Here is a 27,904-nt window from a genome sequence, read left to right as displayed (position 1 = left end):
AAAAAAAAAAAAAAAAAAAAAAAAAAAAAAAAAGAAATAAATTAAAAATTAAGCAAAAAGCTTTTAATAGTATTGTTTTTTCAAATAAATACAAAACTAGTCTCTAGAGACTTAAAGGTTATAAAATCAATTTACTGGATGTTTTAATTTATTCATCTACAAAGGAAGGGTAATATATATTTTAAAACCATTTATTTATAAAAATATAGGAAACGTTGTAATCTTATATGCAGAAAACAAATGAAATTTATGAAGAAAGTACCATATCTTGGAAAGAGTTTTGAAGATATGTGAAGCAAATACTATTATTTTGTGAAAAATAATAGTTTTACATTTATTTTTCCAAAAAACAATTGGTAAAACTTCTGTTAGTTTTTACAAAGAATTAAAAAGCCTCATAATGAAAGTTGAGAAACTTAACTGACCTCATTGTACAATATATCAGATCATTTCTTAAGCAACATATTTTGTCAGACCTGAAAAATGATTCAGAACATTTCCTTGTTGACCATGGGCCTTGGCAGCATCACCATATGCTAGGGACAACATTAACTGCTTACATATTATGGAACAGCATTTAGAGTTGTTTTAGACACAATAATGGCTCCTCAAAAATGTCCACATTCTAACTTGCAGACACTGTGATTATGTTAGGTTTTATGGCAAGGGGGAATTAAGGTTGCAGCTGGGATTAAGTTTGCGAATAAACTGACCTCAATATAAGGAAACTTTCCTGGATTATCCAGGTGAGACCAATGTAGTCACAAGTAACCTTCAGAGTTCAAGAGGATGGCCAATGAGGACAGTCAGAGGGAGATATGAATATGGAATAATGGTCGAAGAGATATAGCATTGCTGGCTTTGAACATGAAGAAAGAAGGCCTTGTCCCAAGGACTGTGGGTGGCCTCTAGAAGCAAGAAAAGACAAGGAAATATATATATATTTTATTTTTTGGTGGGGGTTGAGACTCTTCAAGAAGAAATATAGTCTTGCTCACACCTGGACCATCAGCCCAATAATGCACACATCAAACTTTTAACACATAGAACTACAATATAATGCTCTTTTATTCTTAATTTTTATGGATACACTATAGTATGTTTTATAGGGAACATACTGTATTTTGATACAATCAAATGATGTGTAATGATCAAATCAGGGATTGGGATATTCATCACCTCAAACATGTATTTCCTTGTCTGGAAACATTCCAAATCCACTCCTCAAGTTATTTTTTAATATATAATAAATTACTGTTGATTATAGTCACCTTATTGTGCCAGCAAACACTAGATCTTATTTATTCTAACTGTATTTTTATGCACATTACCTATGTATTACCTCTCCCCCACTATCCTCTCTGGCTCTGATAATGATTATTCTATTTCCTACTTTCATGACATACATATATATTTAGCTCTCACATGTGAAAAAGAGTGTTTGTGATAATTTGTTGTGGTAGCAATATAAAATGAATACCAGTCTATAGACTTTAAAATTTAATTTTCACTTTGAACTTCCACACGTGCATACATACACATACATAGTTTTTAAAACATATATTACACAATTTAACAATTCATTGTGACGAGCGTGTTACCAGTACTCAGATCACGAAATGGAACATTGCTAATATTTCCAAAAGCTCAACTCTTGTGCCTATTTAATCACATCTTCCTCCTTGTTTCCCATAAAATGTGATAATCATTTCTAGCTTTTTATTCGGTACAGTGTACACTGCTGGGGTGACAGGTGCACCAAAGTGTCAGAAATCACCACTAAAGAAATAAGAAATCACCACTAAAGAACTTAACCAAACACCAACTGTTTCTCAAAAACCTATTAAAATAAAAAAAAAATCTCCTTTTACATTTTTTATAAATAGAATCCACCTAAGATAGTTTTCATGTTAGTGTTTTGCAAATGACCCATATGGCATATGATTTTAGTTTTTGCATTTCAACTGTGTATTATATTCCAATTTAGTATAATTTCATAATTTATCAATAATTCTCATAATTTTATACTCCAATGTTACTATCAATGGACACTGGGTTAATTCTAATTTATGGATAACCATCATCTATGACTATTTTTCATATAAGCATCATAGTAAATATATTAATGAGTTGCAGTAGAATATTAGGTAAGGAGAGAAATTATAAGAAATGTGCCCAAAACTCTCATGTATAAAAAATCGCATAGCTGAACATTTTTTAGATCATCTGAGTAGAATACATTTGCTTTGTTTTGAGTTTGTAAGTACTTTTTATTATTTGTCCATTGGTGGTTTGTTTGTATTTATACTACTTGAAAATCATAGAGTTCTCAAATCTGTGGCTCAATGTTGGTGTTTTACATCAGTTTTGAAAAACTTTCAGCCAGTGTTTATTTTCTATTACCACATCTGATTTACACTTTTTTTTTTTTCCTCTTGTGGGAGTACAATCACACATAACTTCGGTCTTAGATTCATGCTGTACATGCCTTTTAAACTTTGTTTTTGTTCTTTGTCTTTTCCAAGCTTCAACTTGTATACTTTCTATTAGCCTATCATTTATTATAACAGTCCTCTTCACTGTTGTATTTAAGCTACTGTTACACACATATATTGACTTGTTATTTCATGTTTTAAAGTTAGAATTTTTATTGATAGTTTTCCATGTAAAATATTATATCTTGTTTTGTTTGGGGAAGGTCTATTAGTTTTAATTTATGTGACTATATCTATGATTTCAACATCTAGATATGGCTCTGTTTCTATTTTTCTGCAATGTCTTTTGTTTTTTTGTCTTGTTTCCTGGAATATAATTTTATTGCATGCTAGATCATTAAGAGCCTCCAAAAATAATTTAATTTTCTATCTGGCGATAGAGTATGACCAGATCACCTTGATCTCATAAGAAATTTAATTAAGTGGAGCCTGGACTTTATATTGTGTTCATTTTTTCTCAGTACCTCAAAACCAAATGACATATTTTCCTAGAATGTCATATTTTTGTTATTGTTTTATCTTGCACTTTAGCCTATTAATTCATCACCATATTTACAGCTTTTTCATGCATTTTAGGCTTTTAAATAATATTTTACATTTATGTTTTTATTTGTTTATAGTAGTATGATTTTTAATAATTTAACTCTCATTAAGGCATGCATTGTTAAATTCCTTCTGCTCTCTTTCTAATACACGTTGTTGCATACATACTTATACTTTTTTGATGTTTCTCATTTTTACACTGACCCTTAAAGTACACATTTAAAATATGTTTTGCAGTATAGCCATAAATCCTTGTAAACATACATTATAATCCATTCAGAGAAAAATGCTGTTTACATAATATATGTGTTAACATTTATTTAATATAACACAAATGTAAAATTTATGGTTTGCAAGTTGTGTAAATGGTAGCTCTGTTCAAAAGGATTTTCTAATCATTTCTTCAATCAGAGTCCTGAGTTTTATGCTGTAAAACTCACCTTGGAGACTACTTTTCTGATTTTTTACATTTTTCTAAATACTAAGATTCTCATAATGTCATAACTTATTTCTGAAATAATAATATTTTTGAAATAATAAATAAAAATAATTTTGCTCTTATAAAACCAGAGATGGTCCCCTACTCAGTGTAAAATACAAGAGATTCAGAAAAGTAGATATCCTAGTTTAATCATGCATTTGCGAAGAAAATACTGAAGAACTATTGTACAATAAACAGTATTAGAGTGCTAATAGCCTTTGTCTAAGAACAGATACGTACACCTCGTCTTTAAAAAATATAAAGGCTATAAACTCAATTTATAATAGCTATATTTTACTAATTCATTAATATAATTGAATACTTATTGTTTTAGGTTAATCTTCTTGGATTTAGAACATATAAATCTTTAGAATTTTCATTTTATAATTAATTGAGTTGGTGAAATCCTATTCACCTTGGAGACTACTTTTCTGATTTTTTACATTTTTCTAAATACTAAGATTCTCATAATGTCATAACTTACAATTATAAAATAAAAAATGACCATGCCAGGTGACTTCACATGCAAAATTGGAAATTGGTAATAAATTAATTGCTTTTGTCTAACTTCTATATCAAATTCAGCTCATTTGCACTTGTAAAACAAAGCAATAAGTATAGACAAACTATGATCTCAAGATATGAAGAATTATCATTATAGCGATTGTAAATGTTAAATACTCAAGTGTGTATAATCACATATAAATTTATTTTACTCTGCCATGCAGTTGCTTAATATTCCTTAGAGATTAGTTTCCCAAGCCATATGTATTATTATAGTTCACAGAGGCAGTATGTAGGACCTGTGAGTATCTGTGATATATGAAATACCTTATAATCTATATTTATTAATAGGCCACCAGTGACTTCTAGCTCAAGATTTAAGAACTGGATGTCTCATCGGGAATAATTCGTAAGTGGTCAGTGTTCTGCTGATGTAATAGCATGACCTTGATCTTAAAACCAAATCGTGATTGCAAAATAATTAATTCCATTCAGTTAATCCACATTTGTGGTGATGAATGACATCATTTATCAAGACATTGGGAAGTAATTTAGGAAAATTTCTTATTCTAATCCTTAACCCCTCTGCTACCCATAGTAAAGGCAGATTTGTAGGGTCAGGTTTTGCTATGTCTAGAAGGAGATTTATAATCATTGTTCTATGCTGCTTGCATAATTTATAAGTCTTGGGAATATTCTAGCTATGTGCTTTCATTTCTGCTATAACTGCAATATTAGAAAACACTGAATTCATGTGCACTTTGTCTTTGGGAAATCTCAGGTCAGGGTCACCCATGACCTTACAATTCTGCCACAATGGGCTTTCTTTCATGATGGAACTTATAATTTTTAATTTTTAAAAGAAATTTTCCTGAAATAATTAATATATTACAATTCAATGGGCTATTCTCTGTGAAGCAGAAATGTTTAATGTATTTCTACTCCCCTGTACTGGTTCTATCTCAAATTTTGGTATGGTATTTTATTATTTCACATATTGACATGTATTAAAAAAGAATAGGTCCCTGTCCCCATTATCTATATAATGAAAAATCCAGGAATATAAGACTGAAGATAACAGATCACTGTACAAAACATGTTGGGATTTTGAGATCACTGTGGCACACTAATTGTACAGTGTATCAGGGTCTAAGAATGCCTCTGTCCTGAAGGTAATCCATTTTCCTTGTTATTGCAGATGATTGTACAGCTAATCAGATGTTCTTTCTCTTTGTTGATAGCTGAATACTTAGGTTTTTTCAATGAGGCATTAAATACATTGTGTAATTTTATGTAATACACCCTTTTAAAAAGTCCAAACTATACCTGCTAGTTAAAAAAACTATAAATCATATAACACCATCCATTTAATTTGTTTCCCTTCCTTTATTAGGTCCTCAGAAGCAGTGGGTTGTAGTAACTGTACCTCTAGGTCAAGGAACATAAGTCACATTCTGATTTACTCAATTATTTACTACCCTATATCCTGGTTTCTTACTTCTATTCTTCTCTTTCATCACAGGCAATGATTATAATTCCTTTAATGTTGCTCTTAATTTATATAAATGTTTTTTGGTTATATGACATTCTGTTCTGTTTTCAAACAATAACAGGTTTTTGGGTTGTATCTGCTTTTTTGTGTGTATATTTGCTATGTTACTTCTAACTGTTCATAGTACTCCATGGTTTCTATCTAATATATATTAGGCATTTCCACTTTAAGCAATAAACACGAAACTTCCCTACAAATTTCTATTTCCAGAAACAATACTGAAATAAGCATCTTCACCCATGCTCACTCGTGTGTGGGATTCTTTGAAATAGGTACTCAGAAGCAGAATTGTTGGATCATACCATTGTTTTGCACCTAATTTTATACACAGTGGCAATTTGCCATCTAGAATGGGTGCGCCTTCCACACTCACATGAGTGGTGTGTGAGGATTCCACTATCCCGATATTCCAGATCAATATTTGTCTTATAGAGCTTACTAATTTTGCCTTTCTGATTACTTTAAAGACATTTGGTATTTCATTTTGAATTTTCCTTATTACAAATGAGATTAGAGGTCACCTTACACATTTTTTTGAATTCTAGTATTTCTTTGAATACTATTCATTTTGTTGTTTTGTTTGTTAGTTTCTGTTCTCTCATTATATTCTACTCTATGTTTTGCCTTTGTCAGGCATTCTTGACTGAAATGGAAATATTTAATTTTGATGTTACCAACATTTTTTTGTGTTTCAGTCCTCGTGTCTTTCTCACTGTGTTTATGAAGACTTTTCTTATGCTGAAGTACATTCCATTTGCAAGCATCTAAATGAAGTCAAACATTAATAACATTAGTGGCTGTATTATTTTACTTAAATCTCTGTACATTTGTTGACATCATTTTTTCTATTGTTGTCAATGTATTTTCTTCAGTACAATATATGTACTTTTGAAGGCAAGGACTGTGCCATACTCAATTTGTATGCCCAGTGTCTAGCAGAGTGTCTGGAATATAAGAGGTTCAACATCAATATTTATTACAATAATGTATTTGGAGATATGGCACTAGATAAAGGAGGGGGAAAATCTAAAGTGAGATAGTTGCTAGGGATGTGGTCAGATAGAGTCTGTGCAAATCTTGTGGTGAGTGCAGCCTCCAAATAGGTTCATTCCAACTGAGTTCATCCCTCTGGTTACCCCAAAGTCATTTCCTCTCATTCATCTAATGTTGTACCTTCCCACTCCTTCTCATGAAAGGAACAGCTTTTACTCTGAGCTGTAAAACGACATCTAGGATACTCAAATGATTCTGAATGTATCAGTGTATTTGTTTTAGTACATAATTAAAATTAATTTGAAAGGAAAAAAAATGGTTCTTGCTCTTAAGCTTAAACAATTTCCTTAGTCTTCTCATTCCTAGTCTACTTCATGAGAAACAGAGTGAGCATTCAGATTTTAGATAGGTTCTTGGGTTTAAATTTCAAATCTGCTAGAAACTGCAAATATAACCTTAGACTTAGGACATTTCCTTAAACACTAATCTTTTTCCCCACCCCCATCTTAAACGAGGGGATTCATAAATGCCTTTAGCATAGAACCTGGAGATATAGTGAGAGCTCATTAAACGTTAGTTAATAATCATAAAGATAAAATTAGTGAAACCAAAAGAAAACTTGCAATCTGAATTGTGATGGACCTGAAACCATCTTTACTCCTCTAACAGGCACTTCTAATAGATGTGAATTTTATGAGTGTCTTGGACAAAAAGTTCATTAAACACTGATGACTGAGCTGCTGTAAAATCTTTAATTATCCAAAATGTCAACCTCACTCATGTTATGCCACTGAATAACATAAATCTTTACTGTTTGCTTCGCATATTGGATATATATCTTCAAAAGTTCCAGTATGTTGTACATTTAAACGATCCTTGTTTTTTAATATTTTGAAACTGATACTGCAGAGATACATAATCTAATGACATTATAATATAAACTTTAGAAATAAATAATTAAAATAATATATTAGTTTTATGTTAACATTTGTGTCCTTTATCTAGTAATAGATAATATTTATCTTTAGCCATGGCGATGTGTATATGTTTGAAGGACCACATTTTTTCTTCAGGCATTTTTTTGCTCCATTCATTCTGCTTTACTTAAATTCAAAACAGGAAGATAAAGAGAGACTTCAGTGTTTGGATTTGCATTAATTATTGATCATTTTAATCAGGATTTTAAAATTATTTATAATAATAAAATATTATCAAAAATGGCATTCTGCAGTTGTCTACTGTATCTTCTGCATTAACATCATTTCCATCTCAAATGGATCTTAACCATCAGCTTAGAAATATGCCATATTTCTTGTAAAGTGAGTCCATTATTTTCTTCCAGTTTCTATCCTAGTTCTCTTTTCCTCTATCTAACAGAATACTTCAAAGAGCTAGCAATACTCTGATTTCAGCATCATTATTTTCTTTCATTTTTCTTAGACGCCTTCTAATTGCCTCCATCACTCCATCAAAAGTACACCTGCTAAGGTCATCAATATCATTCAGATTAATAAATCCAATCATGAGTTTCCAGTACTAATCTGCACTTATCAACAACATTGCTTGTAGAATATCACTTCCTCTGGGGGAAAGAAAAAAAAAAGTCTTTCTTCATGTTATCTTAGATAGCATTTCTTTTGAGACTTCCTCGATTTTCCCAGGTTTATTCTTTCCTCCTTAACAATCCTTTCCTTTTTTTTTTTTTTATTTTTTACAAATAACTCCTCTAAGATCATCTAGTACTATAAGTTGAAGTATGTACAACCTGATGTTTCCAGAAGTTATATTTCCAGCATAGCATTATCCAAGCATAAATAATAGATAGAATTGCCTATTTGATATCTCAATTTGAAAATCCAGAGTGTTTCAAAATGAACACATCTATCATCAAACTTTCTTTATCTTCCAAACCTACTAATTTTATAGTCCTCAAAATCTCAATATGTGTAGCAATTTAATTCTCCCTATTGCTCAGAGCAAAATTTTTGGAGTCTTTCTTGACTCATTGGCACTAAGAAGTGCCAACTGGGGTATAACTACATGGGAGCTTTTAACTATAGCAAAATTAATTAGGGTCCAGTTTAATTTTATCCCTTATTTGTTTTAAAACCTGTATCTTTCCTCAATTAACAATATCTGATTATTTTACATATATAAAATAAGATCCTAAAAAGAATGGAACTTGCCTAGAATTAACTAAATACCAAACACAAAGATAATTCATTGTGAAGAACCTTGCAGATAGCGTTATTAATCTAAGTATCTGCAGTCCGTATATGCAGACAATGGCATGTAACAAATAAAATTGTGATCAAAGGCACAACAGAGATCATAAGAAGGAACATGCAACTCAGAGGAACAATTGTCACAAAGACTCGAGGGATATGATAGATTGGCTTACATGTACAAGATCTCTTCAAAGCATTCTGTTAAGACAGGTATTGCTATCCTTAGTCAATAATGTTGAAATCAATTCATTAATGTTGAATTAAGTGTTCAAAAATATTATTTCAGTAAATGCTAAATTTTTGATGTTGTACTAATTTCTGAGTATATGACACCTGTCCTCATTGATTGTACATATTGTTTTTTCACAGAAATATGTTACCATAATGTGACCAAGTAAGGGCAATGGCTAACATTATAAATGTAATGAGCACTAATAATAAATAAACATCAAAGTAATTTTTGTATTGCATTTAACAAAACATAACAACAAATTATGAAACTACACAGCTTACCTATAGGAGAAAATATATTAATGAATGAAAATGACATATCACTAAAACAAGCAAAAAATTGAAGACAGTGGAAAGTTTTCTCATAGTATATTATTAAATATTATTTTAAAGATTATAAGTTTAACAGTAGAGAATAGAATTTGAAATACTTAAATTCAATAACCATATTGTTTTCACCAGAAAAAATAGGTATTATAATAGTATTTAAAATACTTTAATCCAATTAAATTTTACAAATTGCACTACCAAAATGATAGGCCCACAAAAAATAAAAGAATGTATCTTAATTATCATTTGTGTGATTATATTGGTGAAGTAACTATCACAATGGTATGATGTTAATTTTCAAAGTTCTACTTATTTTCTACTTATTTATTTATTGTATTGATAATATGGGTTTCAGTACAAAAAAAACTGAAGGGTTATAAAATATTCACATGCCTGCAAATCCCTTTGGAGGTTAACAAGATAGGTTTGCTCATATTAGAAATAACAGAAAACTACTCAGAAACATATGCTCAGTTTCCTCTCATGTATTACTGCCATGTAAAATGTTGAGTAGTTCATTTGTTTATATTTTACTTGTAAATAGGTTTTAGCTGAGATACTTTAACATGACACATACAAAAATGAATAATGCAGTACATCTCTGTACTTGGAAACCTCTTCTCTTTGTCTTACCATTAACATATAGAATTGTTACTGTTTCTTCTGCTTGCCTTTTTTTTCTATTTTATTATAGAACTACTGAGCAGGAACACTGTCAATGTTTGATTTATTACATAACTGAAATACTGTTGGTGCTCAATAAGGCAGTGGAAATCTATTCTGTGAAAAGAAGTTACACACATTTAGAGCCTGTGTTACATCATCTTCTCTCTAGAACAGCACTACTTACTCTAAGTGTGACAAAGGGACTGGCTCCAGACAGCAAATTGCTGTAACAGATTATCTAAGAATAAGATTTAAAACATCTTATAGGTATTTAACATTTCCATGACATCCAAGTATGTGATCAGTCAACCTGTCTTAACAATAGGACATAGATGGCTCAAGGTGTTAACTCTTATTTCTAGTCACATGTGACAACTTGTTATAGCACTTTGTCAATTGTCAGCTAAAGCGAATAAAAGTCTGAGAAAAAGTACTATTATTGGGTTTTTATTACTAAAAAAAAATAAAATTACTGAGAAATTAATGAAAGACTAAAACAAAGATGTTTGCATGGAAATGTTCAAAATCTATGGCAATGAAAGTAGCTTTTCTCCCATTTTGCAGAGAGTGCATAGTATGACAGAGTTAGTATGACATGAAGACCAATTTTACCCTTCAGAGGAGTTTTATATTTCTAGAAAAATTTTAAGCATTATACAGAATTCACATATATCCTGTGCCCAGTTTCTTCTATTATTAATATCACACATTAATATGATATATTTGTTACAATAAGTGAACCAATAGTGATATAGTATTATTAATTAAAATCTATTGATTTTTCAGATTCCTCTAATTGTTGCCTAAAATCTTTTTTATGCTTTAGGATCCTAAGATAACATATTCTGTTTATAGTTATCATGTTCTTAGGCTCCTTTCGGTCGTGACATTTTCTAAAATTTTCTATAACAAGGACAGTTTTAAAGAGTACTGCTTAGGAATTTCTTAGAAATTTTTGTGATTTTACGTTCTCTATTTTGATGTTTCTCTATTTTTATGTTCTCTACTGTGATTTGTCTCATGTGTCTCTCATGATTGGCCTGGCTATGTGTTTTGGTGAGAGTAACCACAGAGGTAATAAGGTGATATTTTTGTTACATCAGATCGTGGATACAAACTATCAGCAAGGCCTGTCACCTTTTTTTGACAGTATAAGATAATTTAAGATCTTTTAATTTTTTAATCTTTTCAAAAATTTTTCATTCTTTTTAACTTATTTTTCCATTCTTAGTTTTAAACATAATAGATGTACATATTTTAAGGGGTATATGTGACATTTCAATAATTAAACATTTTAATAGTCAAATCTGGGTAGTTCAGATATCCATCACCTTAAACATTTAACTTTTCTTTATTTTTTCTTTGTACCCGCATGTGAGTGAGAACATGCAATATTTTTCTTTCTATGTTTGGCTTATTTCACTTCATACAATAACCTCGAGTTCCATCCATGTGGCTGCAAATGACAATATTGTAGATTTTATGGCTGAATAATATTCTATTGTGTCTATATATCACATTTTCTTTATGCATTCATCAATTGGTGAGCACTTTGGTTGATTCCAAATTTTGACTATTTTAAACAGTACTGCAATAAACATGGGAGTACATACAATAAACTTGAGTGCAGATATATCTTTGACATATTGATTTCCTTTATTTTTTGATATATAGCCAGTAGTGGTATTGCTGGATCATATGGCATTTGAATTTTTAGTTTCTTTTTTTGGAATCTCCACACTATTTCCCTTAGTGATTGTACTAACTTAAATTTTCACCAACAGTATAATAGGGATCCTTTCTCTACATCTTCACCAGCATCTATTATTCCCTGTAATTTTGGTAAAAGTCATTTTACCAGACTGAGATCTTATTGTGATTTTAATTTTCATTTCCATGATGATTAGTGTTGTTGAGCATTTTTTTGCACATATCTGTTAGCCCTTTTTATGTCTTCTTTTGTGAAGTGTCTATTTAAGTCTTTTGCCCAGTTTTTAATCAGATTATTTTGCGGTTTTGCTATTGAGTTGAATTTGTTATATATTCTGGCTACTAATCCCTTCTTGGATGGATAGTTGGCCATTATTATTTCCCATTCTGTAAGTTGTCCTTTCACTTTGTTGATTCTTTCCTTTGTTATGCAGAAACTTTTTAGCTTTGTGTAATTCCATTTGTCTATTATTGCTTTCATTGCCCTGCTTTGAGGTTGTAATCAGTAAATCTTTGCTAAGACAAATGTCCTGAAAAATTTTCTTATGTTTTCTTATAGTAGTTTCAGACTTTCAGTTCTTAGATGTAAAAATCTTTAATCCATTCTGATTTCATTTTGGTAGATAATGAGAGATAGGAAGCTTGGTTTTATTTGTCTGCATATGGTATTCAGTTTTCCCCACATCATTTATTTAAAAAACTGTCCTTAGTGCATGTTCTTGGGACCTTTGTGGAAATGAGTTGACTGTAGATATGTGAATTCCTTTCTGGGCTCTCTATTCTGTTCTATTGGGTTGTGTGTCTATTATAAGGCCATTGCCATGCTGTTTTGGTTATTAAAGCTTTAAAGTATATTTTGAAGTCAGGTAGTGTAATGCTTTCAGATTTATCTTTCTCTGGGTTACTTCTGCTTTTTAGGGTCTTTTGTGATTCCATATATATTTTAGGATAGGTTTTGTTCTATTTCTATGAAGAAAGGCATTGGTATTTGATAGGGATTGCATTGAATCTATAGATTGCTTTGGGTAGTATTGATATTTTACTAATGCTGATTCTTTCTGTGTGCATGGAATAACTTTCTATTTATTAGTGTCCTCTTTCTTTCATTATCATTTTGTAGAGTTCTTTGTAGGTATCTTTTTCTTCTTACATTGAATTTATTCCTAGTTTCTTTATATTATTGTAACTATTGTAAATGGTATTTCCTTAATTTCTTTTACAGATTGTCCCCTATGGATGGACACACACACACACACACACATACACACACACATATTTTAATGATAGTTTGGTATCCTACAAATTTACTGAATTCTTTTATCAGTTCTAACAAATTTTTGGTCCCATTTGGGCATTTGGATTTTTAAAATATAAGATGATGTCATCTCTGAACAAGGAAAATTTGACTTCCTCTTTTCAAACATAAGTGTCTTTTATTTCTTTCTCTTCTCTTGAAAGCTCTAAGACTTACAGTGTTATGTTGAACAAAAGTGGTGAAAGTCATCATTCTTGTCTTGTTCCAAATCTTAGAGAAAGCGTTTTCAGTTTTTCCTCTCTTTTGTATAATGTTAGCTGTGGGTTTGTCATATCTGGCGTTTACGGTCTTGAGGTATGTTCCTTTTATATTTAGTTTGTTTAACAATTTTATTATAAAGGAATGTTAAATTTTATCAATGCTTTTCAGCATCTATTGAAATTATCATACGGTTTTGTTTTTGGTTCTGTTAATGTGATGTATTGCATTTGTTAATTTGCATATGTTGAACCATCTTTGCCTCTCTGAAATGAATGTCATTTGATCATGGCAAATAATCTTTTTAATGTCTTATTAAATTTGATTTACTAATATTTTGTTGAGGATTTTTACATGAATGTTCATCAGAGATTTTGATCTCTACTTTTCTGTGGGGTGATGGTAGGGAAATTAGCTTGCTTCTAATCTTCCATTTTGATGCTGTCACATTCCCTTATAACTTTTGATGTATACTTTTATTATCTAGGTGAGGTAGAGTCTGTCACATTCCTCCACTCTCACATTGCTCTTTTTCTTTCCTTTACATGTTGTACTCTTTTGAAGGGAGTCACTATGAACAATCTACACTTACAAACTAGGGAGTTATGCTCCACCAACTTGAGTGGCATTTCTTCATAAAATATATCAAAATCTTCTGTATAGAAAGTGTACCCCTTTTTCCCTGTTTCTTAAAAATTAAACAATTTATGTATATACATATGAACTCATGAAAATACATTTTATATTTGTGTTTTAATAATATATTATTTTATTTTTTCCTCAGCTTATTACAACTTTAGTCATTGAGAGCATTTTCAGTTGAATCCTATGTCCCTTTGACATATTCCATTGTAGTATTGTAATGTTGTTTTTCTGTTGGGAATAGGCCCCCAAATCTGGCCGTAAACTGACCCCCAAACTGGTCTTAAACAAAATCTCTGCAGCATTGTGACATGTTCATGATGGCCATGACGCCCATGCAGAAGGTTGTGGGTTTACCAGAATGAGGGCAAGGAACACCTGGCCCACCCAGAGCAGAAAACTGCTTAAGGTGTTCCCAAACCACAAACAATAGCATGAGCCATCTGTGACTTAAGGACATGTTCCTGCTGCAGATAACTAGACAGAGCCCATCCCTTTGTTTCAGCCTATCCCTTTGTTTCCTGTAAATAATGCTTTTAATCTATAATCTATAGAAAGAATACTTATCACTGGCTTGCTGTCAATAAATATGTGGGAAAAACGCTGTTTGTGGCTCTCAGCTCTGAAGGCTGTCAGCCACAAAGGCTGTCAGCCTCCTGATTCCCACTCCACACTCTATATTTCTGTGTGTGTGTCATTAATTCCTCTAGTGCTTCTGGGTTAGGGTTTCCACAACCAAGCTGGTCTCAGCAAGTGGTACCCATACGTAGGCTCAAACACAGGTCGAAGGGTCATCAGAGCAATGGTTGGAGAACATGGAACTATGCTGGAGGACACCCGAGTACTCTTAAGCAATCCCTGTGGTGAGTAAGAAGGGGAGCTCGGAAGCATCAGGGTAACAATGGGATGAGTGTGGGCTCTGGTTTATTCCACCTTGAAACTTTTTCACACTGATGATGAGGAGGAAGGAGAGTATAATGAAGTAACAGAAGAGGTGACAGAGCAGGTTTGTTTGCTAGCTAAAGCTAATATGGCAAAGAAGGGAGACGTTTGTCCCTACCCTTCTGCATCCCCTCATTATTTTGAAGAAAAAGAGTGGCCTGACCCTCCAGATCTTTCTTTTCTGGAGGACACTGGGTGAAAAGTAGTAGCCCCAGTGACTGTTCAGGCAGTGCCTTGAGTGACCGCTGTCAGTTCTATTCAGGCAGGAATCCAACAAGCAAGAAGAAAGGGTGATATAGAGGCTTGGCAGTTCCCTGTTAGGATACACCTTCCAGGTCAACAGGGAAATATTATAGCTACATTTGAGCCTTTTCCTTTTAATAAGAATTTAAACAAGCTGTTAATCAATATGGACCAGGTTCTCCTTTTGGAATGGAACTGGTAAAGAATGCTGCTGTTTCCAGTTAGATGATTCCTACTGACTGGGATGCTCTTACTGGAACTTGTGTGTCTCCTGCTCAGTTCTTACAATTTAAAACTTGGTGGGCGGATGAAGCTTCCATTCAGGCTGCTCACAATGCCCAGTCCCAAACTCAAATTAATATAACTGTGGGCCAACTTTTGGGGGTTGGTGTCTGGGCTGGTTGAGATGCACAAGTGGTCATGCAGGATGATGCCATAGAACAGCTTAGAAGGGTGTGCATTAGAGCTTGGGAAAAAAACCACTTCAGGAGGAGAACAATACCCATCCTTTAGTGCTATAAAACAGGGACCAAAGGAACCATATGCAGACATTATAGCTCAGTTACAGGACTTGAGGTTCTTAAGAATGTGATTTCAGATTCGGCATCTCAGGATATAGTGTTGTGATTATCAGCCTTCGACAATGCTAATCCTGAGTGCCAGGCTGCTCTGCGACCTATTAGAGGGAAAGCACATTTAGTTTATTATATCAAGGCCTGTGATGGTGTCAGAGGTAATCTGCATAAAGCTTCTTTGTCGGCGCAAGCCATGGCAAGACTGAAAGTGAGTAAAGGAAATACTCCATTTTCTGGAACTTGTTTTAACTGTTGGAAGCATGGTCATACTAAAAAGAAAGGCAGAAAAAATCAGTGACTCAGGTCACCAGTTGAGTGAAAAAAGAAAACTGTTGAGCCTGGGATATGTCCAAAACGTAAAAATGGAAAACATTGGGCTAATCACTGTCACTCTAAGTTTGATAAAGTTGGGAATCCAATTTCAGGAAATGCCATGAGGGGCCCATCCCGGGCCCCATTCCAAACAAAGGCATTTCTGGCTCAGGCCACTCCCTCACCCCTGTACGATGTCTGTCCCCCACCATACCTGATAGTTCCATAGTAGATTTATGCTGCACAAAAGCTGTGAGCCTTCTGCCTGGGGAACCCCTACAAAAGGTCCCAAAAGGAGTCTATGGATCCTTGCCAGTGAGGACTAAAGGATTACTTCTAGGAAGGTCTAGTTTAAATTTAAAAGGAGTACAAGTACATATAGGAGTCATTGATTCAGATTACAATGGGGAAATTCAAATTGTTATATCTACTTCTGTTCCCTGGAAAGCAGAGCCAGGAGAGCACATAGCACAGCTCCTGATTGTGCCATATGTGGAAATGGGGAAAGGTGAAACCAAATGAACAGGAGGATTTAGAAGCACAAATAAACAAGGCAAAGCAGCTTATTGGGTGAATCAAATTACTTATAAATGTCCTACCTGTGAAATAACTATTCAGGGAAAGAAATTTAAAGGTTTGGTAGATACAGGAGCAGACATTTCAATCATTTCTCTACAGCACTGGCCGTCTGTGTGGCCAATTCAACCCGCTCAATTTAACATAGTTGGAGTTGGTAAAGCCCCTGGAGTATAGCAAAGTAGCTATATTTTACATTGTTAAGGGCCCAATGGACAATCTGGGACTATTCTACCAATTATAACTTCCATGCCTATAAATGTATGGGGAAGAGATTTATTACAAGAATGAGGAGCACATTTCTAATTGCAGAACAATTATATAGCCCTCAAAGTCAATATATGTTGTGTGAAAAGGGGTATGTCCCTGGCATGGGACTAGGAAAAAAAATGCAAGTTTTGAAGGAACCACTTCAAGTGGAAAGACAAAGTTCCTGCCAAGGTTTAGAATATCATTTTTGATGGTGGCTGTTGTTAAGCCTCTGAAACCTATACCTTTAAAATGGTTAAGAGATAAGCCAATTTGGATAGAACAATGGCTACTAAGTAAAGAGAAACTGGAGGCTTTAGAAAACTTAGTTACTGAACAATTAGAAAAAGGACACATAGCTCCAAAGTTTTCCCCTTGGAATTCTCCAGTTTTCATAATTAAGAAAAAATCAGGTAAATGGAGAATGTTAACTGACTCAAAAGCAGTTAATTCAGTTATACAACCTATGGAGGTGTTACATCCAGGATTGCCTTCTCCTGCTATGATTCCAAAAAATTGACTTTTAACAGTCATAGATTTAAAAGACTATTTCTTTACCATCCCCTTAGCTGAGCAAGATTGTGAATGGTTTGCATTTAGAATTCCTGCGCTTAACAACTTGCAGCCTGCTAAGTGTTTTCATTGGAAAGTGTTGCCACAAGGCATATTAAACAGTTCAACAATTTACCAGACTTATGTAGGGCAAGCAATTGAACCTACTAGTAAAAAATTTTCAGTGTTACATTATTCATTATATGGAAGATGTATTTTGTTCTGCCCCCACTTGGAAAATATTACTCCAATGTTATGATCACTTGCAAAACTCGATTTCTCACACTGGTTTAATTATAGCTCCTGACAAAATTCAGACTACTGTTCCTTAATCCTACTTGGGGACCTTAGTAGATGACACTACAATAGTGCCACAGAAAGTAACCACATGTAGGGATCAATTGAAAAAATTAAATGACTTTCAAAAATTACTACAGGACATTAATTGGATTCAACCTGCTCTAGGCATTCCTACCTATGCCATGAGTAATCTATTTTCCATCCTTAGAGGAGATCCTAGTCTCACTAACACTGGACAGTTAACAAAGGAGGCTGAGGTAGAGTTACAGCTGATTGAAAAGTAAGTCCATAAAGCTCAAATAAATAGAATAGATCCAGAGAAGACTCTAGATTTGCTAATTTTTCTGACTCAGCATTCACCTACTGATGTTATTGTTCAAGAGCAGGACTTAATAGAATGGCTTTTTCATCCACTTAATAATTCACAGACTCCAACTCCTTATTTGGATCAAATTGCTACTGTGATAGGAAATAGGGGAACTTGAATTGTTAAATTACATGGATATGACCCTGGAAAAATTATTGTCCCTCTCACAAAGGCACAAATGCGGCAGGCTTTTATAAATAGTCTTACTTGGCAAACCCATTTAGCTGACTTTGTGGGTATTCTCAATAACCATTTTCCTAAAATGAAATTATTTCAATTTTTAAAATTAAGTAATTGTATTCTCTCTAAAATAACTAAATTTAACCAATTGGTGGTGCTGAAATGTCTTCACAGATGGGTCTAGTAATGATAAATCTTCTTATTCTGGATCGAGAGGTAAAGTTTTTCAGAAGCCCTATACCTCAGCTCAAAAAGCAGAGTTTGTAGCTACAATTGAGGTATTGACTGCTTTTGATATGCCTATTAATGTGATTTCTGATTCTTCATATGTAGTTCATTCTATACAATTAATTGAAAATGCTCAGTTACAATTTCATACAGATGAGTAATGGATGACTTTATCCAATTGCAAACAGCAGTTAGGAGTAGAAGGCACCCTTTTACATTACTCATATTAGGGATCATACACCTCTTCTAGGACCTTTGACTGCAGGGAGTCAAATGGCTGATTGCCTAATTGCTACTGAAATATCTAATGCCAGACACTTTCACAATTTAACCTATGTTAATGCCTCTGGTCTCAAACGCAGATACAGCTTTACGTGGAAAGAAGCTAAAGGTATTATTCAGCGACGCCCAACTTGCCAAATGGTGCATTCCTCATCTTTTAGAGGAAGAGTTAATCCTTGAGGATTGGAACCTAATTTTCTTTGGCAAATGGATGTCATACATGTTCTCTCATTTGGGAAACTAGTGTATGTACATGTATGTGTGGACACCTTTTCTCACTTTTTGTGGGCTACATGCCAATCAGGAGAGTTTTCTGCCTGTGTTAAACATCACCTTTTGCAGTGTTTTGCAGTGATGGGCATTCCAGCTTCTATTAAAACAGATAATGCTCCCGGCTCTACTAGCCAAGCTCTAGCTACATTTTTCTCTATATGGAATATTAAACACATAACTGGTATCCCATATTATTCTCAAGGACAAAGTCATAGTGGAAAGTACGGATCTCTCCCCGAAACAGCAGTTGCAAAAGCAAAAAGAGGGAAACAGGGTCTACAGGACACCCCATATGCAATTGAATCTGACATTATTGACTTTAAATATTTTCAGCCTGCCTAAAGGCCAGATGCTATCAGCAGTTGAACAGCATCTACAGAAACCAGCTGCAAAGATAGAAGCAGAACAACTGTTTTGGTGGAGAGATCTGAAAACAAAAAGTTGGGAATTAGGTAAAATAATAACTTGGGGCAGTGGTTATGCTTGTGTTTCTCTAGGCCAAAACTAACAGCAATTTGGATACCATCAAGACACCTAAAACTTTATCATGAGACAGATGCCAAGGAAGAGATTATGGGAGGATCCCAAGGACCTCCTGGTTGCAGCCATGTTGAGACTGATGTTGAGGAGGACCCCAACAGTCATGAGCAACACCCGTTGAACATAGTCATCTACTTGGGTACAGATCAAGAAGGTGGAAGAAAACCTGAGAAAAGCAGGACAACCAATCACAATGAGCAATGTAATGATAGCTATGATAGTGGTGATCACCACTGCTGTGAGTATTCCTTTAGCAAGGGCTGACACAGATACACACACTTTCTGGTCTCAGTATTTATCATAATAAATCTGTTCTTATAATTGAGGCATACTACCCTCAAAAACCTATTTGTAAACAGAATTTGACCTGTCCAGAAAAAAATGAACATACTTGTTTGGGAAGATTGCATTGCAGAACAGGCAGCGGTGCTGTGCAATGATTCCTGTGGAATCATTATTGATCGGTCCCCTAAGGAGGTGTTTAACTTGAATTGCACCTCTCAATCTGCATGCCATGACTTCACTATGTTCAGCTGGTCTGAACAAAATATTCAGTTGGTAGAAATAGTAAGAAGTACAGCAAGAGTTCCTATTATCAGGAAACATGGTGATATAGTGGCACCTCAACCTCAAATGATATGGCCCGATGTAGGAGCTAAACATAAGGATATGTGGAAACTATTAATGGTTTTTAACAAGATCAAAATTGGTGAAAGAATAAAACAGCTTCTAGAAGGACACTCTACAAACCTGTCTTTGGATATTGCAAAATTAAAAGAATGAATATTTAAAGCATCCCAGGCACACCTGACCTTAATGTCAGGAACTGGAATGCTTGAAGGAGATACAGACAGATTAGCAGCTAGTAACCCATTAAAATGGATAAAAACACTTGGAAGCTCTGTGATTTCCATGAGGATTGTGCTTTCAATCTGTGTTGTTTTTCTTTGTATAGTATGCAGATGTGGATCCTGACTCCTGCAAGAAGTAGCTCACCGTGATAAAGCCGCCTTTCCTTTTATCATCTTGCAAAAACAAAAAGGGAGAACATATTGGGAACAGGCCCCAAATCTGGGCATAAACTGGCCCCAAAACTGGTCATAAACAAAATCTCTGCAGCACTGTGACATGTTCATGATGGCCATGATGCCCACACTGAAGGTTGTGGGTTTACCGGAATGAGGGCAAGGAACACCTGGCCCATGCAGGGCAGAAAATCGCTTAAGGTGTTCCCAAGCCACAAACAATAGCACGAGCAATCTGTGCCTTAAGGACATGTCCCTGCTGCATATAACTAGCCAGAACCCATCCCTTTATTTCCCATTTTAGTTAATCTGTAATCTATAGAAATAATGCTTAACACTGGCTTGCTGCCAATAAATATGTGGGCAAAACTATGTTGGTGACTCAGCTCTGAAGACTGTCAGCCTCCTGATTCCCACTCTGAGCTCTATGTTTCCATGTGTGTGTCTTTAATTCCTCTACGCTGCTGTGTTAGGGTCTCCACAACCAAGCCTGTCTAGGCATTTTTCTTTTTTTGATCACTTTCTTATATTCTGGCACTAAAAGATGCTGCAGAATCATCCTTCATAGTTCCTTCCACATAATCCCTGATTCCCAGAATCCAGTCAAAAAACCCTGGTTCCTTTTAATGGATAACAATATTGGAATCCAATATATGGATGTTAGGTGTGTCCACTGATTCTGGAGTGAAATTACTCCTACGTAACATCAGCTGACAGAACAAATAAAATGCTGAGTGTATATTAACCTGTGTATAAAGATAGACACATAAATATGTCTATGTTTAATCAGCTGTATGTATATTAATATAACATGAGTTCATATTGATGTGTCCAAATTTAATCTATTATAATATGGTTATTCCAGCCTTCTTTTCTGCTTACGTATAAACTCCCACTCCAAAAGCTAGAAAATTGTCTAACTACCCATTTACATAATTTTTCAATTCGAATTTGCTTGTATAACAGTATCAAAATTGTTAATCCCATATTTCATCATATTTCAGTGGTACATTACCTTATTAACCAGAATACAGTGCTTATGCACAGTTTCATTTACCTGTAATATTATAAACTTGACTAATTTCCGGAGTTACTTAGATTAACACCTTTTTCCTGCTTCCCTTTTTGTGATGTTGCCTCATATACTTGCAATATTGTTAGATTGTTCTGTCCCATTCTTCATTTTGTCTGAAATTTCTCTGACCTTGTAAGTGCTTAGCTTTTTGTTGCTGTTGTTTTTGTTATTTGCATGCATTGACATTTTTCATTCTCTACAGTTCTATGTATTTTGGAAAATGCATATTGTCATATATTGATAATCTCCCTATGCAACTGATTAAGTTGATGCCCCTAAAACATTCCCTGTGTTTCCCTATTAAAATCTACTTTTCCTCCCCCCCAATCCTTTGATGCTACCAATATTTGTATCACATCTATAGTTTTGCTTTTCCAGAAAGTCATATAACAGGGCTCATAGAGTCCAAATTAGGATCTTTTTCAAATGATATGTATTTGAGATTTGACCATGTCTATAGTGGTAATATAGACATACAATATTGTAATAGATTCAATTGGTGGCATCTACTTTCCATTGGGTAACATATGAGATAAGAAATTAAGTAGTATAAAAAATAATTTTTTTTCAGAATTAGAAAATTGGCTTTGTTATCTTACTTCTTTTAATACTGTTCTCTGATTTGATATTATGATGGTTTTGGAAGAAATATTTGAATTAGTAACATTAAGATGTTACCTACATGTGACTATACATCTTTGTTTAAATGGGTGCAGTGAATATGAAGGCATATATGATATGACTCTAAATATGTCATCTATTTATCATCAACATATATACTGTGGTTTCTAGATTGAAAGATGCTACAGTGATTAACTCTCATTTGTTTTGAAGAGTAGGAAAAGAAGAAATGGATATAGTAGTTTTATTTTCATATTTGCACATTTAAATGATAATATTGTCCATAACCAAACACACTAAAAAATTGATAGTGTCTGTCACTCAAGAATATAAAATGCAGTCCATTCAATAAACATTTCAAAAGTGTTCAGTGTTTTCTTTAAAGCTATATATCTAAGATTACAGCTAGCATTAAATGTTAAGAGCAAAAAAGTCTATAATTTTTTTTAAACTCTACTTTATTGACATATAACCAAATGCACCTGTTCCTGGTAAGTTACTCTTTATCACTGGTACTAACAATACAGTGCTTATTTGGATAAATCTCACAATGTTTCCTGTAAAGGAAACACTGATTTTATAAGATCTTCTAGCTATATTTCTGTTTTATTGGATAAAGATTTATTCTTCAACAGACAAAACCCCTAGCCACTTAAAATATAAATCCACAAAAACAGTATACTGTGAACATTTTACACATCATTAAACATAGGTACTTCATAGGAGCAATTTACAAGAGAAGATATAAATCTACATATAAAGAACACACTGTGGATTTAACACGTGTACACTGGACCAATAAATTGAGTCTTTTTGACTGGATTATAAAAGCATTTTATCCTCTCTGAATATAAGATTAAATAAATTTTGTGTTTAGTAGAGAGAAAGAACAATCTTAGACAGGTTAATGCAATAATTTGATAGATTAAAACAGAAGGTAAAGAAGTCACAATAATTTTATTCTATTTAATGACTAAGAAGGAGATTCTTTAAAAAAAATGTCTGTTACAACAGCAAGGAGAAAAAATCCTGGGAATTACATAAATCACTTTTTAAAAAAGAAACTGATGAATTTGTTCCTGTTATGATCCATAGCTAATGACACTTTAACATCAATCACATATTGAGTTACATGCTGTAAATATACTGTTTAAGGATCATTTGACAAATTACATCTCAACCCGCTAAATGATTACCAAGGCTTAATTTAATGAAAAATAACACATTGATTTTAAACATTACTTAATTCACTGTAACTAATAATTAAGGCAGCATTCAATAAACTTACTTTTGTTTTTACCTTATATTTTGTAAAATGAGATTATTCTGAATACATTTATTAGACAGGACATACAGTATATATTACATTTATTCTACATTTTTTAATATCTCCCAAATAATTCATCCTCATTTTTACTTCTAAGAAATAAGACGTTTGTACTTTTTTTTTTCTTTTTTTTAATGAGACAGAGTCTCACTCTGTTGCCCAGGCTGAAGTGTAGTGGTATCACAGCCCACTGCAGCCTTACTTCCTGGGCTCAAGCAATCCTCCCAACTCAGCCTCCTGAGAAGCTGGGACGCTGGGACAATCGGTATGTACCACCAAGTCTAGAAATCTTTTTTATTTTTTTGTAAAGACAGAGTCTTACTATGTTTCCCAGGTTGGTCTCAAACTCCTGGACTCAAATAAACCTCCCACCTTGCTCTCTCAAAATGTTGGGTTGAGAAGCTTGAGTTATTGTGCCTGGTCTGTTTGTGGGCTTTTAATAATAAATTAGGACTTTAAAAATATTCAGTGTATGTATTATACAAAATGCTGAAGGTGCTGACATTTACCAAAGCCTATGCAAAAAGATGCATTTCAGTAACATGAGTGCACATTACATCTTAGATCGAAATACACAATAGCATGCATATTCACTGCTAGTTTTCAAATGTGCCTAAATTTTGTTATGATAAAACAAAATTTGTTTTTAAAGTTACTGAATTTAGAGTAGATCAATGTATTTTCCCAAATAATTGATATGAAAATATCTGAAATTGTAGAAGAGAAAAGAAAGTCAAGCTAGGATTCTATATCCAGTAAAAGCACTTTCAAAAACAAAAACAAAAATACCTTTTTAGACATACAAAAGCTGAGAATATGTATTGCTAGCAAAACAGCATTACAAAAAATAACACAAAGGCAGTTTTTCAGGCAGAAGGAAAATAATACTAGATGAAATTTGGGTCTAGAATAAAGAAATGATATATATACTGATAATTATAAAATATAAATGGATAATTGAGGGTGTGTTATGAGGTTGAAACATATACAAGTATATTACAAAATGTATATTAATGTAAAGATTTACACTTGTCCATGGGGTTATTTGAAGGTAGATCATTAAGTAAATATGTACTCTGTAAAGCACTAAAAAACAGAAGAAATGTGTACAGCAAATAAACTAATAAATAATATAAAATGGAAACAAATATAATAAATATAAATATAAAAGAAGGCAAGAGATAAAAGGACACAATAGGACAGTTAGAAAACAAATAGTTACTCTGGCCATCGTGGCTCACACTTGTAACCCTAGCATTTAGGGAGGCCGAGGCAGCCAGATCACTTGAGGCCAGGAGTTCAAGACCACTCTGGCAAGCATTGAAAAACTCTGTCAAATACAATGACTTCAACCTTTCCCCTATGTTTTCTTCTAGGAATTTAATACTTTCAGACCTTGCATTTAAGTTTTTAATCACTTTTGAGGTAATTTTTGTACTTGGTATGAGGTAAAGGTCCAAATTAATTCTTTTGTAAGTGAATATCTAGTTTTTTGTAACATCATGTTTTGAAGATACTGTCTTTTCCCCATTGTTCAGTCCTGGGACCTTTGTCAAATACCATTTGACCACTTATATGTGGGTTTATTATGGAGCTCTATTCTATTCCATTGGTCAATATTTCTAAACCAGTAAAGTAACACACGCCTAAATTATTCCTGCTTTGTAATATACTTTGAAATCAGGGAGTAGGAGGCCTATAATGTTACTTTTCTTTCTCAACATTGTTTTGGCTCTTTGGGGTCCTTTGAGATTCCATATTATTACAAGAGATAAAAACAAATTATTGTGGCAGTAAGTGAGAGAATCCTTGGTAAGGTTTCCCTTTTAATAAAAAGCAGCCCTGACAGAGCAGGAGCCTCACCATCTTGAACAACTACTGCCATTTTAAAGTTCCTCTTGATCAAAAACCACATAGGTCCAACCCAAGGGGCATCAGCCTGATGGCTAATGTCAGCGTGATCATAGACCACAAATGACATCTCCAATCAGAAACCTTCTAACCCTAAAATAAACTCCTCCCCAACCAGAGACATGCCAGCCACAAGATAACCTCCCCTGCATCTAGAGAGATGTCAGCCCCAAGATAAACTCCCCTTGGACCAGAGACATGCAAACCCTGCAATAAACTTCTCCTTCACACAGAAATATTCCAAGCCTGTGATAAGCTCTTTCACCCTAAACTCCTAAATACTCAATCTGTAAGAGAGAGTGCTCCTGACTGAAATTGACCTGTAGCCCCTCTCAGATGTATTCTCCAAAATAAACCTGCCTTTGACTGTTGAGCCAGCTTCTGTGTTTCTTTCCTCTTTCTTTAACCCTTACAAGTCCCACAGTCATTTCTTTTCTAAAACAGAGCAGCCTGGGAAGTCAAGCTGCAAACACAGATAAGCACGCTGGAAACTTGCATAGGGGAACGCAGGCAGCTCTGCCAATAGAAAAGGGTTACCTGAAAGCCAGATATGTTCAACATAGAGTCTCCATCTTCCCTTTTCTTTGTTACCACGTGTACAGTAGAAAAGCAGGAAACATGGTGCCAACCAGGTAAATAATCCATCTTCATAATAAATGATTAGGGTGGGACAGCCAGATTCTTTGTGCACTACGCACATAGCACACCTAGTCTGACCAATATTTCGTGCCCTATGTAAATCAGACACTGCCTCCTCAAACTAGTTTACAAACCCCATGCATTTCACCATGGAACTGGCTACCCATTTTCTCTGCAACTGCTCTCTCTGCAGTAGAGAGAGGTTTTCTCTTTCTTTCGCCTATTAAACTTCCACTCTTAACCCCACTTCTGGTGGGTTCGCGTTCCAGTTTTCCATGGCTGCAGAATAATGAACCTTGGATATTACCCCAGACAATGATGCCACTTTAATATGGAGTTTAGAATACATTTTTCTATTTCTGCAAAATTAAGAAAATGTCCTCGTATTTTTGATAAGAATGACTTTGAACCTGTAGATTGTTTTGGGTAGTATGAAAATTTTAACTATATTAAGTCCACTACTCCACAGTATATAGTATCTTTCCATTTATTTGTCTGTTCTTTGATGTAACTTAACAAAGAAGATTTGTATCTTTGATTTCTTTTAGTTTTGTACTCTTTGGTGAGCAAGTCTTTCCCTTTTTTGTTTAAGTTTGTTCTCAAGTATTTTATTCTATTGGAGGCTATAGTAAATGAGATTGTTTTCATTTCTTTTTCATACTGGTCATTTTTAGTCTTTTGAAGTGGAACTGATTTCTAGGTGTTATTTTGAATCCTGTAACTTGTCTAAATTTTTAAATTTGTTCTAATCATTTCTTTAGAGTTTTCTACATGTATGATTATGTCATCTGAGAACAGATAATTTTGATTCTTTATGTCTAAATTTGATGGCTTTTATTTCCTTATCTTGTCAGATTATTCTGGCTAAAACTTCTAGTACTATATCCATATATGGCTTTTATTATGTTGAGATAGTTTCCTGCTATTCCTAATTTACTGAGAGTGTTTGTCACGAAAGGATATCGTATTATGTCAAATGCTTTTTGAGCATCAGTTGAGATGGTGTGCCACTGAATTTAGTTTGTTAGTCTTTTATTGAGGATTTTTAAATCAATACTCATCAGTAATATTGGTCCATCATTGTCTTTTCTTATGCTTTTGTCTGATTTTTCTTAACAAGGTAATCCTGAGCTTTTTCTGATAGGAAATTTTTAACTACAGATTTAATCTCTTTACTAATTATAAATTTACTCTCTTTTTTTCTTCATAATTCAGTCTTCATATACTGTGTATTTCCAATAATTTATTTCTTCTAGGTTGTCCAATTTGTTCACATTCATAAGTGTCATAATTATTTTTATTTCTGTGACATCAGTTTTAACGTTTACTCTTTCATTTCTGAATTTATTTATTTGAGTCTATTCCTTTTCCTTAGTCTAACTAAGGGTTTGTCAATTTAGTTAAAACTTTTTTTGAAAAAACTGTTTTGCTGATTTTTCTTATTGCTTTTCTTTTCTCTACTTCACTTACCTCTGTTATAACATTTACTTATCTTCTTCTGCTGATAAAGAAGATACTTTGTATAGTTTCAGTCCTCAAATTGTTTGCATTTCTATTTCTATTTTGAAAAATATTCCATGTGTGCTTAAAAATATATTTTCTGCTATTGTTAAGTCAAACATTCTGTATATATTTGTTAATTCCAATTGATCTGTAGTGTTGTGAAATACCTCTATGTTTTTCATCTTCTGTCTGATTGTTCTATCCAAAACTAAAAGTGGGATATCCAGAATGGAAGTCTCCAACAATTTTTAAGGTTGCTGTTTATTTTTTTCTTAAATTATATCAATGTTCATTTT

Source organism: Theropithecus gelada, chromosome 1 (genome assembly GCF_003255815.1).
Source record: "Theropithecus gelada isolate Dixy chromosome 1, Tgel_1.0, whole genome shotgun sequence".
Lineage (NCBI taxonomy): Eukaryota > Metazoa > Chordata > Mammalia > Primates > Cercopithecidae > Theropithecus > Theropithecus gelada.
This window is presented reverse-complemented; position numbering follows the sequence as displayed.